The 16,780-nt window shown below is 46.2% G+C and overlaps 1 protein-coding gene and 1 long non-coding RNA gene across 5 annotated transcripts in view; both read right to left on the bottom strand.

Moving 5' to 3' along the window:
• The window catches only part of LRMDA (leucine rich melanocyte differentiation associated), a gene marked incomplete at its 5' end in the record, with an annotated part of 1,193,353 nt that overhangs the window by 1,166,713 nt on the left and 9,860 nt on the right, over positions 1-16,780 (bottom strand). The window lies entirely within an intron of this gene.
• LOC123333480 lies at positions 5,945-16,324 on the bottom strand. 4 transcript variants are annotated; one of them, XR_006641029.1, is made up of 5 exons: positions 11,308-11,452; positions 8,952-9,074; positions 8,530-8,572; positions 7,639-7,801; positions 5,945-7,119 (listed from the first exon to the last, which is right to left on the bottom strand). It is a non-coding gene; the product is annotated as an uncharacterized LOC123333480 (long non-coding RNA). The 4 variants fall into 4 exon arrangements; XR_006641027.1 differs by lacking the exons at positions 8,530-8,572; positions 8,952-9,074; positions 11,308-11,452 and adding exons at positions 15,323-15,554; positions 15,801-16,324; XR_006641028.1 differs by lacking the exon at positions 8,952-9,074.

Raw genomic sequence — 16,780 nt, 5'->3', positions numbered from 1 at the left:
TTTGTTAAAAGCCTCCCACCTGGCTCTTAACTAGTCAGTTCAGTTCAGTTCAGTCACTCAGTTGTGTCCGACTTTTTGGGACCCCATGAACCATAGCACGCCAGGCCTCCCTGTCCATCACCAACTCTCGCAGTCCACCCAAACCCATGTCCATTGAGTTGGTGATGCCATCCAACCATCTCATCCTCTGTCATCCCCTTCTCCTCCTGCCCTCAATCTTTCCCAGCATCAGGGTCTTTTCAAATGAGTCAGCTCTCTGCATCAGGTGGCCAAAGTACTGGAGTTTCAGCTTCAACATCAGTCCTTCCAATGAACACCCAGGACTGATCTCCTTTAGGATGGACTGGTAGGATCTCCTTGCAGTCCAAGGGACTCTCAAGAGTCTTCTCCAACACCACAGTTCAAAAGCATCAATTCTTCGGTGGTCAGCTTTCTTTATAGTCCAACTCACATCCATACATGACCAGTGGAAACACCACAGCCCTGACTAGACAGACTTTTGTTGACAAAGTAATGTCTCTACTTTTTAATATGCTGTCTAGGTTGGTCATAACTTTCCTTCCGAGGAGTAAATGTCTTTTAATTTCATGGCTGCAATCACCATCTGCAGTGATTTTGGGGCCCTGAAAAATAAATTCAGCCACTGTTTCCACTATTTTCCCATCTATTTGCCATGAAGTGATGGGACCAGAAGCCATGCTGTTAGTTTTCTGAATGTTGAGGTTTAGACCAACTTTTTCACTCTCCTCTTTCACTTTCATCAAGAGGCTCTTTAGTTCTTCACTTTCTGCCATAAGGGTGGTGTCATCAGCATATCTGAGGTTATTGATACTTTAACTAGTCAATCCTCATTAAATAAGCCCATGAGTCACATTTTATCCTCATTTTATTTATGTTACAGGAATGAAATGCTAACATATTTAAAGCCCACAGCTTTGTCCTTGGCACCTAGTGGCCACTAGGTAGGTAGTGAATCACACCAGTGTCCCTGTGGAAGGGGTTTTTTATTCCATGTCTCTCCAGTATGAGATTTCAGTATTCCAATTCCAAGTCTGCATTTGTGTCTGCAATTGTATTAATCCCATTACTATAATTGTCCTAAGCTGGTGGAGAAGGAAGACTGAGGCCTTCGTGCTGAATATAAATGATGCATTCATGCCAACAGAAGGCCAAATGGAGTCAGATCCATGTTGAAACATTGTACAGAGAAAAGTGGAGGGAGGGCAGCAACATCCCCAAGCATGTGGTGTTACAGGTTTGTGCAACTCCTAAAACCCAGGGCCACAGCCGCCAGGCCACAGCAGCATCGAAAGCAGTGACCGAGTTTCAGCAAACATCATCCATTTCATCATTTAATTTTATGGGTGTTATGGTTTTCATTTTTACACTTAAGCCATCCCTTTTGGGGGGTTTATGGCTCTCTAAATATGAACTTAGAAAAAGTTTTATCTGGTTTTATGATCATATACTTAAGCAATATTGAAATAAAAACAGTGACAGTGTGGGCTCATGGGAAGTGGGTTTCCTCCCCCCACCCTTTAGAAGGATCCCAAGTTTGAGAAGGACCATGTGATACACATTTAAGGTACTGTATCTTACAATGGCTGCAAAAGGCAGAACTTTAAAAAGACCTAATGCCCTGAGCCACCACTCAGATTCACTGACCTTGCAGGTTTAGAATACAGGGCACCTATGACACAAGGGCATTTCCCCCAACTTGCCTGCTGAGCTCTTCCCCTGGCAGCTCCATTTGTTTAGAACAGTCCCCAAGGGCCCAAAATGCCTCCCTCACAGGTCACTGCCCTTGGGCTGTTTGGGATGGGCTAAAATCAAGGGGCTCAAGAGAAAAAAAAAAAAAATTGAGCTTTGGAAATAGAGGATGAGAAAGGGAAGCACGGGAAGGTTGGCAGGCCCATGTCAAGTCTTTTGTGAAGCTGGAAGCAGCTATACCCAGAGACTCCTGGCTCTGAAATGCAGAGACCTAGGTTCTGAGGGTCAGGGACCCGGCTTAGGCAGAGGCCCTTTCCTCTAGCCCTTCCCACTGCAGCCTTATTAACTCCCAGAAAGTCCCTTTTCCCTGCAAGCTAAATAAGACACTTCATTTTAACATCTTTCCCAGGCTAGTACCTCCCTGGCCTGCTAACTCCTGAACTCTTAAGAAGAGAGAAACATTCCCTAAGCCCAAAGTAATCTCAAAATCTAATTGTGCCTGACACTACCCTGCCTCAAGCAATCCAAGGGGAGAGCTGCAAAACCTCAAAACCATTTCTCTAGGGCATCCGGGAAAAGCATGGGAGGAGGAGGGCCAGCTCAATCAGAGCTTATAAGGGACACCTGGCTTCTCCAGCAAGTAAAAGGCACCTGGCCCCCCAGTAGTTGAGTCCAACCCTCCAGCAATGACTAAAAACAACTAAAGCGTCACTACAGGGCTGACAGCAAGTAAAGCTGGGTGTCTATCACCCCAGGTGGAAACTAGAGTGTTGCCATCCCCAAGGACGCCCGTTAAAGAAGTCAGGTGCGAAATAAAACTGGAGCACTGTAGCCTTCTACCAGTCTTTGATAAGGGGTTTAGGGTTAGGAACAGGAGCAAGTCTGCAGCGAAGCCCTGCAACCCAGCGCCTGCACGGGGGCATCGTGAATCGCACTGTGTCTTTCAGAGGCTCCTACCTCCGTCGTCGGGAAGAAGAAAAAGAAAACTCTAAACCTATCATTTCTATTCTATAACCGCATTGGTGTAAAGACAAATGTATTAAAACGTTTCTTTTAACAAGGTTCTTTTTTTCCTTGTGATTATGAAAGAAATTACAACTTTTTTGCGGGCTCGAAAAAGTACCGTGGGTTGTGAGAGGTGCCCACTCCACGTGACGGAGAGGTCCGCAGGCTGGCCTCTGGTCACTGAGCTCTGGGGTTGGAGAGGTCCGGGCGACCTGAGGGTCTTCCCGCCCTCTCCTCCCGCGTCTGTGCTCCCCTCAGGCCTGCCTCACTCCGCTGCTGCAGACGCGGCCCCGAGGTGGGGCACGGAGCACCCGTCTGACCTCTGGACGCCGCTCGCCCCTGAGCTCCCTCCTCAGACCGACCGTGCCCAGGAGGGGGCGGGGTGGCCCCAGCGGACTTACTTGAGTTCCACTGACCACAAGCCCGGCCATGGCGACGGGGCGGGCGCGCGGTACCGAGTGCCGAGCAGGAGCGCGGTGGCGGCGGGCAGCTCGCGGCCGGCGCTTAGTTCCGCACTGGGCGGTCAGCTGACCCGGCGGAAGCCCGAGGCGCGGACCGAGCGTCGGAACCTCTGCTCAGCTGTGCGCCCGCCGCCTGCCCGGGCCGGGCCTCGCGCAGGTGAACCTCAGCCCGGCGCGCCGCAACAGGTGCCCGCCGCTCCTGCGCCCCACCCTCGGCGGGGGCGCGGGGGAACCGCCTGGCTTCTCGGCGCCCCTCCCCCGGGCGTCCCAGGACCTTATCGTTCAGGAGGGGTCAAGACGACAGGAATAGGTCTCCCATGTCACGCCCAAAGCCCTGCCGCGTTGGTGGGGGCGAACTGGAGGATAGTGGAGTGGGGAGGCCTCCCATCACGAGCTCCCCATCTGAGCCGTTAGCCAGGAGCATGGAGAGCTAGGACTTTGCTCAGTGTCACAATCCGGATTACACAATTGTCCTCAACTGTAGGGAGGAGGGGCGTCTGGGCCGAAACTCCTCTCCCCAACTTTGAGGGGATGAGGGAAGGGGAATAGTTAAGAGATTGAAAGGATACTTGATGGAGTTTGCGTTTGCATGGGGAGCGGGAAGAAATTGAATTTTCTGTAAGTAAAGCACTGGCTCAGCTAGTAGCACCCCACTTGACAGGAATTCTCCCCGGTAAGAAGAGCCAAATGATGTTCCCAAATTTATTCTCCAATCTCACAGGGAAATGTTAAATGTGAGGCTGCAAGTCATTGGAGGAGTCAGCTCCCCACACACATCTTCCCCGCATCTGGAAGTGAAGGGGGGCCTCTGCTGCCTCCTGTCTTGATGAAGTCAGGCCCCGTGGGCACGCAAATGGATGTTCATGCCTGTCCTCCACTGAAAGGGCCCCAATTTTCTCTATGCCTGTTTTTGCCTTCACACCTCATCACCAGGATGCACAAAGCTATTCAGTTAAGTCGTATCCAACTCTTTGTAACTTCATGGACTGCAGTACGCCAGGCTTCCCTGTCCATCACCAACTCCCGGAGCTTACTCAAACTCATGTTCATCGAGGCATTGATGCCACCCAACCATCTCATCCTCTGTGGTCCCCTTCTCCTCCCACTTTCAGTCTTTCCCAGCATCAGAGTCTTTTCAAATGAGTCAGTTCTTTGCATCAGGTGGCCAAAGTATTGGAGTTTCAGCTTCAGCTGAATATTCAGTGAATATTCAGGACTGATTTCCTTTACAATTGACTGGTTGGATCTCCTTGCAGTCCAAGGGACTCTTTAAGAGTCTTCTCCAACACCGCAGTTCAAAAGCATCAATTCTTTGGCACTCAGCTTTCTTTATGGTCCAACTCTCACATCCATACATGACTACTAGAAAAACCATATATTTGACTGGACAGACTTGCTGGCAAAAAAATTACCAGATTCCAGTTCAATTTCATGTATCACCCATCCCCTATTGCAACTGAGAGCCAGCCCAGCGGTAACTAGCCTTTCCACCCTGCTCCTTTCATACCAGTGGGCATAGGCACTATTTGAACAGAGAAGGGAAAACTGACTCCTGACACACCAGACTCCAGGTCTCATGAGCATTGCAAGTACCTCAGTTCAGTAGACTTATTGATGACTATAGCTTCCCACCTCCATCAAAGAGGGTGTTCACAGGCCTTTTCATTGTTCCTGTTTTATTACTCCATAGATCTAAACCTTAGGTCTTAGAAAGCCCTAGTTGTTCAGTTGATGATGAGGACTGCGATGGTGGTTCAGCATTTTGTGGCCATCACAGTTCTCTCTCCGGCGTGGTGCTAATGCACTGTAACATGCATCTTTATTGTCAGCACTCTGATGAGTGGGGGTGACTTCGGAGGGTTGACCCGCCTGCTCTTTCTCTCTGTTGGAAGGAGCAAACACAGTAAAGTAGAGCTGTAAGAACACACGCTTGATTGTGTTTACTTTGGGGGGCTCCAGGAAATGCTGCAACAAAAAGCCCCACTGGCCAAATAAGCAAGCTTGCCCTCCAGAGATAAGGGGGATCAAAGGGAATCTTCCGATGCCTCCTGCCCTGGGCCAGCTCCTCCGGCTCCTCCCTCCTTCTCTGCTGGACGCATCCTCTCTGGTCCATTGTTCACTTTTGTCTGCCTTTCCTGCCTGAAAAAAGAGGAAGTGATACTCTGCCCTCCCCGGGGACCTTTCCCCTTGGCCTTCCTAAAAGGGCTTTGACCCAAATGAGACAACATGTGGAAATAAACTGAAACCTACTCAGAAATGAAACTGGAACCCCACTCTTCCCTCCCACCAGGGGGAGGGTGCCTAAGGTCATTTCATCCATGCCCCTGCCTCCATACATGGCTATGTCTTCTGAGCACAGAAAGTCTGTTCTGCAGACCCTATCCACCAATGACACTGAAGTCAGCAGGGGTCTTTGCCACTTTTCCAAACCCCCTCACTGCAGTTCCCTTCTCTACATAGCCCCACAGCTATCATTCTAAAAGCTGGATTTGACCCTACCTGAAATCTTTCAATGACCTCCTCTCAGTCTAATACAGCCCAAAATCTTGAGCCCCAATCATCATACTTACGTCCCTCAAGACCTTTTATATCCCATCAACCTTTGCCTCTCCGGCCTCCTTTCCTCTGCTTGCCTTTTGGCTGTTGGTTTTGCCTCAAATGCCTCTCCAACCACTCGTCTCCACTAAGTGAACACACTAGGAAGGCTATTTGACTCCGGGGAGAGAGCAAACTCATGGGAAATCACAAAGAACAAAGTTCAAGACAGCTCATATTAAAGTGGGCTTTAATGTTAGAAATGTAAACTGATGACAATAGGGAGCTATTGAAAGTTATTCAGCAGAGTAAAAATCTGTTTAACGTAGTGGAGGAGGGCTTCTCTAGGAACAGACTGGATTCACCTCTCCTTACTCCCCTCAGCTTTGGGAAGTCAGTCTTCAGAACAGAGGAACAAGGAGAAGGAGCGGGAGGGAGAGGAGAAGGAGCAGGAGGGAGAGGAGAAGGAGAAAAAGTATCTGTATCTCTGAACCAAGGAAGATCAGAAGAGTGAGCAGGGCAGGGACATTCTTCTACCTCATCACCTTCTTAACCAAAAAGGGAAATTTAATAGAAATAGCAAAAGGTAAGTTTCTTCAGGTAACATGGACCTCCCCTTGGGAGGGGAGAGAGCCAACTCATATACAGCTGGCCCAGAAGTGCGCAAATGATTCCTTCTGAGCACAAGGAGTTTGCAGAAATCAACAGAGAGACTGAGTCTTCTTGGGGTTTCTCCCTGCATAAAGCTCTTCCTGTCCCTGCCCCAGGAGCACCAAGGGGAAGGGAAGGTTCACGCAGTCATCCAGGTTCATCCCATTCCTCAGCCAAGAGAGAGGGAGCTGGAGGACTCCCTGCCTCACCCATTTATTATCACAGCCCCTCTGCCCCAGTTTCCAAAGGCTAGGCCCCATGCCAGGCACTGGGGGCACTCATGACACAGACACACCCTCCAGGAAAGAGGTTCATACTCAGGCATTTAAGGTACTATGTCAACATGAAGTGCTGTAATTGGGGTCCTATTTTCTGAAACCAAAGGTGAGACATGTAGCCCAATTTGTTCAGCACACTCAAGACAGCCACAGGACAAAAGTTCAAATCAAACCTGGGCAACATTCTGAAGTTCTAACATATGTATATGCAGAGTGAGAAGGCTCAACACATATAACGGGATACTTCCTTATCGCCCTCGATGAAGAGGGCAATATTTTATTCCTACTGTCATCTTTGTTATTATTATTATTCTTTGGCAGACGAGGCCTTTTCCCCTAGAGTCCTTCCTCCGTCACATTCCTGGGGACAGAAAGGAAAATCCTGTTTATTTCCAATCAAGGGAGTTGATTCTAGGGTCGGCCAGAACCAGACAAACAGGAACTGATTCCTTAAATCTTCCAACTCCATGCATCAGCAGCTGAAAGAAGGACAGGGGCCAGTTAACAAAGTTTTATTCACATTCCTCCCTATCCTTAACTGAATTTCTGTTCGGCCTGGCCTCATTTCTTTCAGGCCCAGCCTCTGAGCAGGTTAAGATGGCTGCTGTCATTAATCACACCCCAGCCCCTAGTTCAGACTCACCACATTCAGATTTCAATTAAAAAAAAAAAAAAAAAAAAAAAAGGCAGAAGGTCTGCATACAAAATGCTCTTTGTTGCTCAAGCAGACTCATTTCAGCCTAAAAGGGGTTGGGGAAGTATAGGAGAGAGGGGAGTTTTCCAGGGCCCTCTTGGCAGTTTGTGCACACTAGTGAGGCGACTTGAGGATGATCTATACTTCAGAACACCTCTCTGCTTTCCCATTCTGAACAATTCATTTGTTTCATGTATATTAAATGTCATCATAATGCCTGGCATGAGTATTCATTGCACAGACATTAGTATATTATTATTTACTAGTATCCTAATTATAATTACTATTATTTAATTCTCAGCACCTCTGATTTCCCTTCTCTTTAGATCTTAAAAGGTTCTGCTGTTTTCTCTCTACTGAAGTGCAAATATCCACCAGGAGCAGAGAAGGGAGCAGCTTTGGGGAAGCGGTGTGGGAAGGAGCTTCTGCTTTTCTTCTGTGATTTCTGCGACCTGCGCTTATTACTTCTGTAATTAAAGACAAGATAGGAGGAGACCAGCAGGGAAAAAAATAAGAATTTACAAATGAGACTGCTATCTGCTGATGTCTTAGCATTATTTTCACAAATCCTGAAGACAGCAGTGAAAAACAAATCATATTCCCCAATTTGCCTGGAACTTGCCAGACACTCCAGGTCCTTAGCTTGAGCGCAGAAGAGAGTCATCCCTGATGTGGCGACAGGGGTTCAGATTCGGAAAGGGAAAGGAATCCTTGACCAGACGACACTCTTCAACTTTATACTGGCCAGTGGGGAAGAAGGGAGCAGGGTCTAAGGCCCAGTGACCCTTCCAGAATCCCAGCTTGGCTTGACGAGTTTCTGCCACTTAGAGGAAAAACCTCCCCCAACTTCAATTAATATATATAGAATTCACCAGAGAAAGACAAATATCATGCGATATTGCTTATATAGGGAATCTTTAGAAAGGCTACAAATGAACTTATTTACAAAACTGAAACAGAGTTACAGATATAGAAAATAAACTTACTGTCACTGGGAGGTAAGGAAGGAGGAGGGAAAAACTGGAAGATTGGGATGGATACATTCACACTACTATATATAAAATATATAACTAATAAGGACCTACTGTATAACACAGGCAACTCTACTCAGCATTCTGTAATGGCCTATATGGGAAAATAATCTAAAAAAGAGTGAACATATATATTTGCATATGAGATTCACTTTGCTGTATACCTGAAACTGGGCTTCCCTGGCCGCTCAGTGGTAAAGAATCCACCTGTGAATGCAGAAGATGCCGTTTTGATCCCTGGGCCGGGAAGATCCCCTGCAGGAGGAAATGGCAACCCATTCCAGTATTCTTGCCTAGGAAATCCCATGGATAGAGGAGCCTGGCAGGTTACAGTCCATAGGGTTGCAAGAGTTGGGACACGTCTAAGCGACTAAACAACAAACACCACCTGAAGGTAACGTGACACTGTAAATCAATTACACCTCAGTAAAAAAATTTTTTTAAATTATGAGACGTCAGGCATGTCACTTTAAAAAAAGTATATGAACTCAGAAATTGAAGATTCTGATTCGGTAGGTGGTGCCCTAGCATCTCTTATTTTCTCAGGTACTTCAAGCAGTGAGGACTTGTAATCATCCAAACGCACTGTGGCTTCAGACGTCATCTGCTCCAGCGACTGCTGTGGAAACCACGGCTGGGAGAGTGAAAGGAAACAGCCCAAGGTCACCCAGCCAATGAGCAGCAGACCCCAGGCCAGCTCTGTGATCTGCTGAACAAAATAACACAGAATTCCTCCTAAGTCCCAGTAAGAACAGGATAAAGAGACGGGAGGAGCGCCAGAAAGATGCCATTTCACATCTAATCACTTCTTGTCACGTTGTAACCATTTTCCTCATATGGAGCCCCACGCTGATGGATCAGAAATAACATTTTCAAAGTTATATCTGCAAGGAAATGGCTATTAATGTTCTTCCTCTCCTTTTAGAGTGCTGAGGAATACATATTAATTTTCTCTCTACTTATATTGCCTATTTGCAAATTGTATTCACTACCCAGTGCTCCAATTTGTCCTACCCATGAAGAGATTAGGATGAATAAATGTGTTCCTGGAAAGAAAAGAAAAGAAAGAATTTGTCACTGAGATTTATTTTTATAATTATTTACAGGGATTATTTTAGAATATATGGGGGCAATAATAATAACATACATGCAAGGGTTCTGGCGTAATTTACCAATATTAATTCTGCGTCTCTTCTCACTTCTTTGAAAGGAACCCCAGCTCTCTCTGCAGCTCTGAGCCAGGGGCCAAAGAGGTGGCAGCTACACCTGACCTCACCGGTGCTGAGGGTCAGATGAAGGGCTGGTCATGCCTTAGAGTGGCCAACGCCCTGGCCTAGGAGTCCTGGGTTCAAGACCTAGCTCTGTACCAGCCAGCTGGGAGCCCATGCAGAATCTTTCACTCCTAATGGCCTCAGTTTCCTTAAATGTAAACTAACGAATCTAAGAAACTATTTATTAGTAAAATAAAAACACAAGTTAAGTAGGACTTCCTTGGTGGCTCAGCGGGTAAAGAATTCGCCTGCAATACAGGAGACCTGGGTTTAATCCCTGGGTTGGGAAGATCCCCTAGAAAAGGGAACGGCTCCCCTCTCCAGTATTCTGGCCTGAAGAATTCCATGGACTGTATAGTCCATAGGGTCACAAAGAGTCAGACACAACTGAGCAACCTGCGCACATCACACACATAAGTAGGTACAGCTCCCCAAAATAAGGAGAATGTCAACAAATTTCCTGAGCACCTACTACACGACAGGCACCAGGGGCAGAACAAGGACCAAGACAAAGACAGTCCTTACTCCCACGAGGTTTACACGGAAGACACGGGTAACAAGCAGATAAATAATGTAATTTCACGTATGTGAAATACATAATTTCAGGTAGCACTGACATCTGCTATAAAGACAAAAGTAGACAATGCAATAAAGAGTGGGGGCGGGGTGCTAATTTGGGGGGACACAAACCGCACAGCTTCAGATGGCTGTGGGGTGTTCTGGGGAGGCTTCTCTAAGGGGAGCAAAATTGGCGCCGAAGCCTGAATAGTAAGATGGGGCCAGCGATGAGAAGACTTGGTAGAAGGGTTTTCCAGGCCGAGGGAACAGCAAATGCAAAAGCTCTGTGTGTTCTCCCAGTGTCGTGTTGTCGTGTTCTCACTTTGCTGTGCTTGCGTGGTGAACCTGGACTCAAGTGCTTCCAAGGGTAGAGTGTCACCCCAACCAGAAAGATGAGTACCCAAGACAGCCACTCCAGGCTTTGGATGGCTCCTCAGCTTCAGAGCACAGAGGGGCTGAGGCTTCAGGATGCTGCAGCCAGAAGCAGAGACAGGCACAGGCACACAGAGTCCTACAGCCCTGTGAAGCACCTGCGGTCTTCCTGGAGAAGAAAACGCAGAAGCATCACTGACCCTGATAGATGACTACACCGGCACAGACTCTCACAGACACACAGAAGCACACAAACACACACAGACATAAGTGCACTCACAAGAGACACACGCCAATGCTGGATTCATGGATTCCATCTCGTGGTGTGATCTGAGCCCTGAACCCCAATCTGAGAGACACCTTGGTTGCCCATCTACTGCAAACTGGCAGGCAAAGAATACACTTTAGATTTTTGGTACTTATTTGTTTTAGGGTTTTTTTGTTTTTTGTTTTTTCTTTTTGGCCATACTGCATGGCATGCGGGATCTTGGTTCCACAACCAGGGATCGAATCAGTGCCCCCTGCAGTAGAAGCATGGAGTCCTAACCACTGGACCACCAGGGAATTCCCAAATTATTGGTACTTGAACTCGGAGGGTTTATAGCTTATCCTGAGGTAATGGAAATTCATTCATTGAATTCATTTATTCAAAAATATTTATTGAGTGTTGGCTGCATGCTTGACACTAATGTCGGGACAAGGCAGTACAGAAGATAAAGTTTCTACTCTTGCAGAGCTTACTTTCAGTAGTAGTAGCGGTAGTGTTAGTCACTCAGTTGTGTCCGACTCTTTGCAATCTCATAGACTGTAGCCTGCCAGGCTCCTCTATCCATGGAATTCTCCAGGCAAGAATACTGGAGTGGATTGTCATTCCCTTCTCCAGAGGATCTTCCCGACCCAGGGATTGAACCCGGGTCTGCTACGTTACAGGCAGATTCTTTACCATTTGAGCTATGGGGAAGACCTAAAGAGGTAGATATAAAAAAGAAAATACAGAATATGTCAGGTGGTGCTAAGTAAGAGAACAATACAGCAGAGAAAAGGGATAAAAAGTACCAGGGGTAGGCGATCCAGTGGTTAAGACTTCATGCTTCCACTGCAGGGGGATGGGTTCGATCCCTGGTCAGGGAACTAAGATCCCACACGCCACATGGTACAACAAAAAAGAAAAGTGTTAGGGGTAGATAGGGTGATCAGAAGGCCCCACTAAGAAAGTGATACGTAGGCCAAGACTTGCCGGAAGTAAGGGAGAACCAGGTGGACAACTAGGAGAAAAATGTTCCAGGCAGCCAGAACAGCAAGTGCCAAGTCCCTGCCAAGCAGGCCTTGGCAGGTTTGGGAAACAGCAAACATGTCAGAGTGGCTGAAGTGGAGTGAGCAAGGGCAGGGTTTAGGGTGGGGATGGGGGACAGATCATCTATCACCTGACAGACTGAAGCTGGGACTTGGCCTTGCTCTCCAAGATGGGGATAAGGAGGCATGAGCAGAGGACCCACATTTTGTAAGTATTGTTCTGGCTACTGTATTTAGAACGGACCAGGGAAGGGAAGGGCAGAAGCAGGGAAATCAAACAGCAGGCTATGGCAAGAATCCAGGAGACAGGGAACAGCACCCTAATACATCTTGAAGATGACATGAACAGAATTTCCTGATGGATATGACATGGAGGGTATGAGAAACACAGGAGTCAAGGGTAAGTCCAAGATTTTGACCGGAGCAATAGAAGGATGGAGCTGTCACACTGAAATGGATGAGCAAATTAAGGGAAGCAGGGAATCGGGATCACTTGACCTGAGAAGTTTGATATGACTTTGAGACAGACAAGTGGAAATGTCAAGGAGAAAGTTGAACATATGAAAGTGAAGGAAACAGATCTGTACCAGAGTTAGAAATTTCAGAGTCCTCAGCTTTTAGATGTCATTTAAAGCCACAAGAGAGGAGAGAGATCTGAAGATTGGGCCCTAGAGTACTAACAGTTAGAAGTCAAGGAAAAGGGGAGGAACCACAGAGAGACTGAGAATGAGCAGCTGGAGAGGTAAGGACAAACCAAAAGCAAGTCAGACCCCAGAAGCCAAAGAAAGAAAGTGATCAAAGGGATGGAGTTCCAGCATAATGACCAATTCAGTCAAGGATCACCAGAGGCTGTTGAAAGCATTGGGTAAACAGGAAATTCACATGGTCTCAATGTATCATTCCACAGATTGCCTATAAATTACAAAGGGAAGAGTGTACCTTTACACTGAAGAGATCTGGCAGTCACCACTTACCCAAGAGTTCAAAGTTGGCATCCAGTGATGAGACAACCTGACAATACAGACCTCTGATGTGATACAAGAGGAAGTACACACCACCCACATGCTGTTCTTGCCAAAATGTTTGGCCAGAGTCTACTCATAGGAAGCAGGCAAATCAAAAAGTGGAACATTCTTTAAGACAACGGTTCTAACTTGGAGGGTATTATGCTTAGTGAAATAAGTCAGATAGAGAAACACAAATATTTTACCTTATCACTCACCTATGGAATCTAAAAAATAAAACAAACTAGTGAATATTTTTTAAAAAAGAAACAGAGTACAGACATAAAAGAACAAACTAGTGGTTACCAGTGGGGAGAGAGAAGCAGGGAGGTGGGGAAGATCAAGGTAGGGAATTCAGAGGAACAAACAACTATGTATAAAATAAATAAGCTACAAGGATATATGTATAGCATAGAGAATACAGCCAAATTTTTAATAATTACAAATGGAACATAATCTTTAAATTTGTGAATTACTATATTGTACACTTGAGACTTATTATAATATTATAAATGAACTATATCTCAATTTTTAAAAGTAAAAAAAAAAAAAAAGACCTTGGGACTAGACTGTCCAAAATGTCATATCGTGGGGCCAAAAGGGGGGCTGAGTGTTCTAGATTAAAATGCACTAATCTTGGGAGTACAGGGAGTTGTACATGGTTGTACACGGTTGTACATGTACTTGGTTGTACATGACAACCAAGAGCAATGCATGATCTTTTACTGGCTATTGGAACTGGGGGAAAAAACTAAAAAGACATTTCAGATAATTGGAAATGTTTTAATTGGAACCTTTTAATGATATAACTGATTATATTAAATTAACATCATTTTTCTCAGGTGTGCTAATTGTACTGAGGTTTCATAAGAGAATGTTCTCTCCTTAAGAGATGTGAGCTGAAGAAATTAAGATAAACATCAAGATGCCTACAGCTTGCATATGATTTGGGATTGGAGGGAAACGTGTGTGTGTGTACGAGAGAGAAAATGACACGTGTTACATGGTAACATTAAGAGCTAAAGAGTCTAGGTGAAGGCACTGGGCATTCATCATCCTGTTCTTAAATTTTTCATAAGTTTGCAATTTTTTTGTAAATAAAATATTGGAATAAAAGAAGGAGTGATTAACCTGTCCAGTGCTACTAAAGGTCAAGTAAACTGAGGACAGAGAATTCACCATTGAGTTTAACAACAGGGAGGTCACTGGTGACCTTGCAGACAGGAAGAGAGCAGAAGAAGTAGGCAAAGGCCAAATCATAAAGAGCTGAACAGACCCCACTGTGAACACAACAGGAGAAAAGTGGTCACGTTTGTGCTGGAGGACCACTGGTCTCACAGTAATGGGAAGGACAGATCAGGAGGGGGCGAGCAGGGACAGGAAAATGTCCTCACAGGCTCTGAAAGGACACTCCCACCCCCACGGAGGGTGGTGGGGGCCTGATAGGAGAGATTGCAAAAAGACTGCAGCCCAATTGCCAAGAGTTGATGTCTGTTTGGGAGTCAGGGGTGAGGGAGCCAAGACTGTGCCATTCACCAAAATAATGGGTTGAGAATTTCTGGGCAGAGGCAGAAATGCAAATGCATTTCTGATGCATTTAAAAGTCTACAAATTCATAAAGATACAGGCACCCCAATGCTCACAGCAGCACTATTCACAATAGACAAGACATGGAAACAACCGAAATGTCCATCAACAGAGGAATGGATAAAGAAGATGTGGTGTATATACACAATGGAATATTACTCAGCCATGAAAATGAATGAAATGATGCTATTTGCAGCAACATGGATGCAACTAGAGGGTATCATACTAAGTGAAGTAAGTGAGAGAAAGACAAATATCTCATGATATCACTTACATGTGGAATCTAAAATATGACACAAGTGAACCTATCTGTGAAACATAAACAGACTCACAGACATAGAGAACAGACTGGTGATTGCCAAGGCGGTGGGGGTTGGGGGGATGGTACAAAAGATTGAGGCTAGCAGAGGAAAGCTTTTGCATATAGAATGGATAAATAACAAGGTCCTACTGTATAAGACAGAGAACTATATTCAGTATCATATGATAAATCTGGAAAAGAACATATCAAAAAAGAATGTATTATATATAACTGAATCACTTTACTGTACAGCAGTAATAACAATACTGTATATCAATCATACTTGAATTTTTAAAATAAGATAAAGTCTACGCACAGTGTGCCCTCCTCTGAGGAAAGCAGGAGACAGGACATCCTAGAATCAACAGCAGCACGAGACAGTTATGTGAGCACAGCACACTTGAGGACCTGGTGAGCCACTCCCATTGCACTCCATGCACCTGCCGTCTGAGCCCAGCTCAGAGTGCTGGGGTGTGCTATGGTGTGACAGTGACCTGGCAGTACCTCTGTTCCTAACGTCTCCTCATCCTGGGGAATTCCTCTCCCCAAACCACTTCCAAGGGCTGCTCACCTTGTTGACAAGTGTTCTCCAATGTTCCAACCCTTGATGACTGCTTTGGGGTCTGAAACATCATTAAAAGGCTCTCCTGTGTGCTTGGCATTGATGCCTACAACTTGATGTTGTTATGTGCATTTGTTTCTGCCACTATCTTCCCAACTAGGTGGTCAGTTCCTTGACTGTAGGGAACCCAGTTTATATTTCAAAATACTCTCAGCCTTGCCCAGAAGAGGTGATCTATAAACTGGGAAATAGAGAAGGAGAACAGAGGCAGGAAGACGATGAAGGCCAACACTTAACATGCCCCCTAACGGCTCACCGTGCTTGCTGACTCCCAGACATGGGGACCACTTCTACCAGTCTGAGTGGAGCCTCTAAGAGGCCACTGCTGCCAGCGCCCCCAGCTCCTAAGTCAGAACCTCTGGTAGGAAGCCTCCCAGAAACAGCCCACGGTTCTCTCTCCCAAAGCTGTTTGCAGTAAGTGACTCACCCAATTAAGAGCATCTACATAACAAAGCCTCACCGGGCTGCAGAGGTCATGCAGACTGTGAAGTGCGTCTTTAGTGCCTGCGTAGAAGGTTCACTAATTACCAGTCATTTCCACCCCTCAAGAGCCTGTCAGCCTTTGAGATGCAGGGGATAAAAGAATCCCCAAATTCCCACCCCACACCAATCACTCCTCTGTCTCCAACCCGCCCCTGCATTTCAAACCTGTGACTAATTAAGTACCAGGGATGGGCCTCTGCCCACCTGGCTCTGTGCCTGGAGGAAGGAAGGAGAGGAAAGAAGTTGCCTCTGATGGGGAGCAGGTTTTAGTAAAAGGAAACTGGAAGGGGCAAGGGAGCAAAGAGAGTTCTGACAGCGCTGCCTCCTCTCCGTTAAACGAACAGAACTTGTATTGTTTTACCTCTGTTTGTAAAGGTGATAAGGGCTTCCCTCAAATATCAGTTAGTAAAGAATACACCCGCAATGCAGGAGATTCCGGTTCGATTCCTGGGTCAGGAAGATCCCCTGAAGAAGGGATAGGCTACCCACTCCAGTATTCTTCAGCTTCCCTGATGGTTCAGACGGTAAAGAATCTGCCTGTAATGTGGGAAACCTGGGTTCGATCCCTGGGTTGGGAAGATTCCCTGGAGGAGGACATGGCAACACACTCCTGTATTCTTGCCTGGAGAATCCCCATGGACAGAGGAGCCTGGCGGGCTACAGTCCATGGGATCACAAAGAGTCAGACAGAGCTGAGTGACTCAGCACAGCACAGCATAACGGTGATAAGTGTCTGCGGTAGAAACTACAGTAAGCAGGTAAGAAGAAAGCTAAACTCACTCATAATTCCACCCCCTAACGTGTTGGTCACATAAACACCTTATAGCCTGCTTTCTAGATGACATGCATTTTAAAATTTTTATTTATTTACTTATTTTTGGCCACAGAGCATGTGGGATCTTAGTTCCCAAACCAGGGATTGAA

This window comes from Bubalus bubalis, chromosome 4 (genome assembly GCF_019923935.1).
Source record: "Bubalus bubalis isolate 160015118507 breed Murrah chromosome 4, NDDB_SH_1, whole genome shotgun sequence".
In the NCBI taxonomy this organism is placed as follows: Eukaryota; Metazoa; Chordata; class Mammalia; order Artiodactyla; family Bovidae; genus Bubalus; species Bubalus bubalis.
The sequence above is the reverse complement of the archived record's forward strand: the minus strand, read 5'-3'. Positions and strand labels throughout refer to the sequence as shown.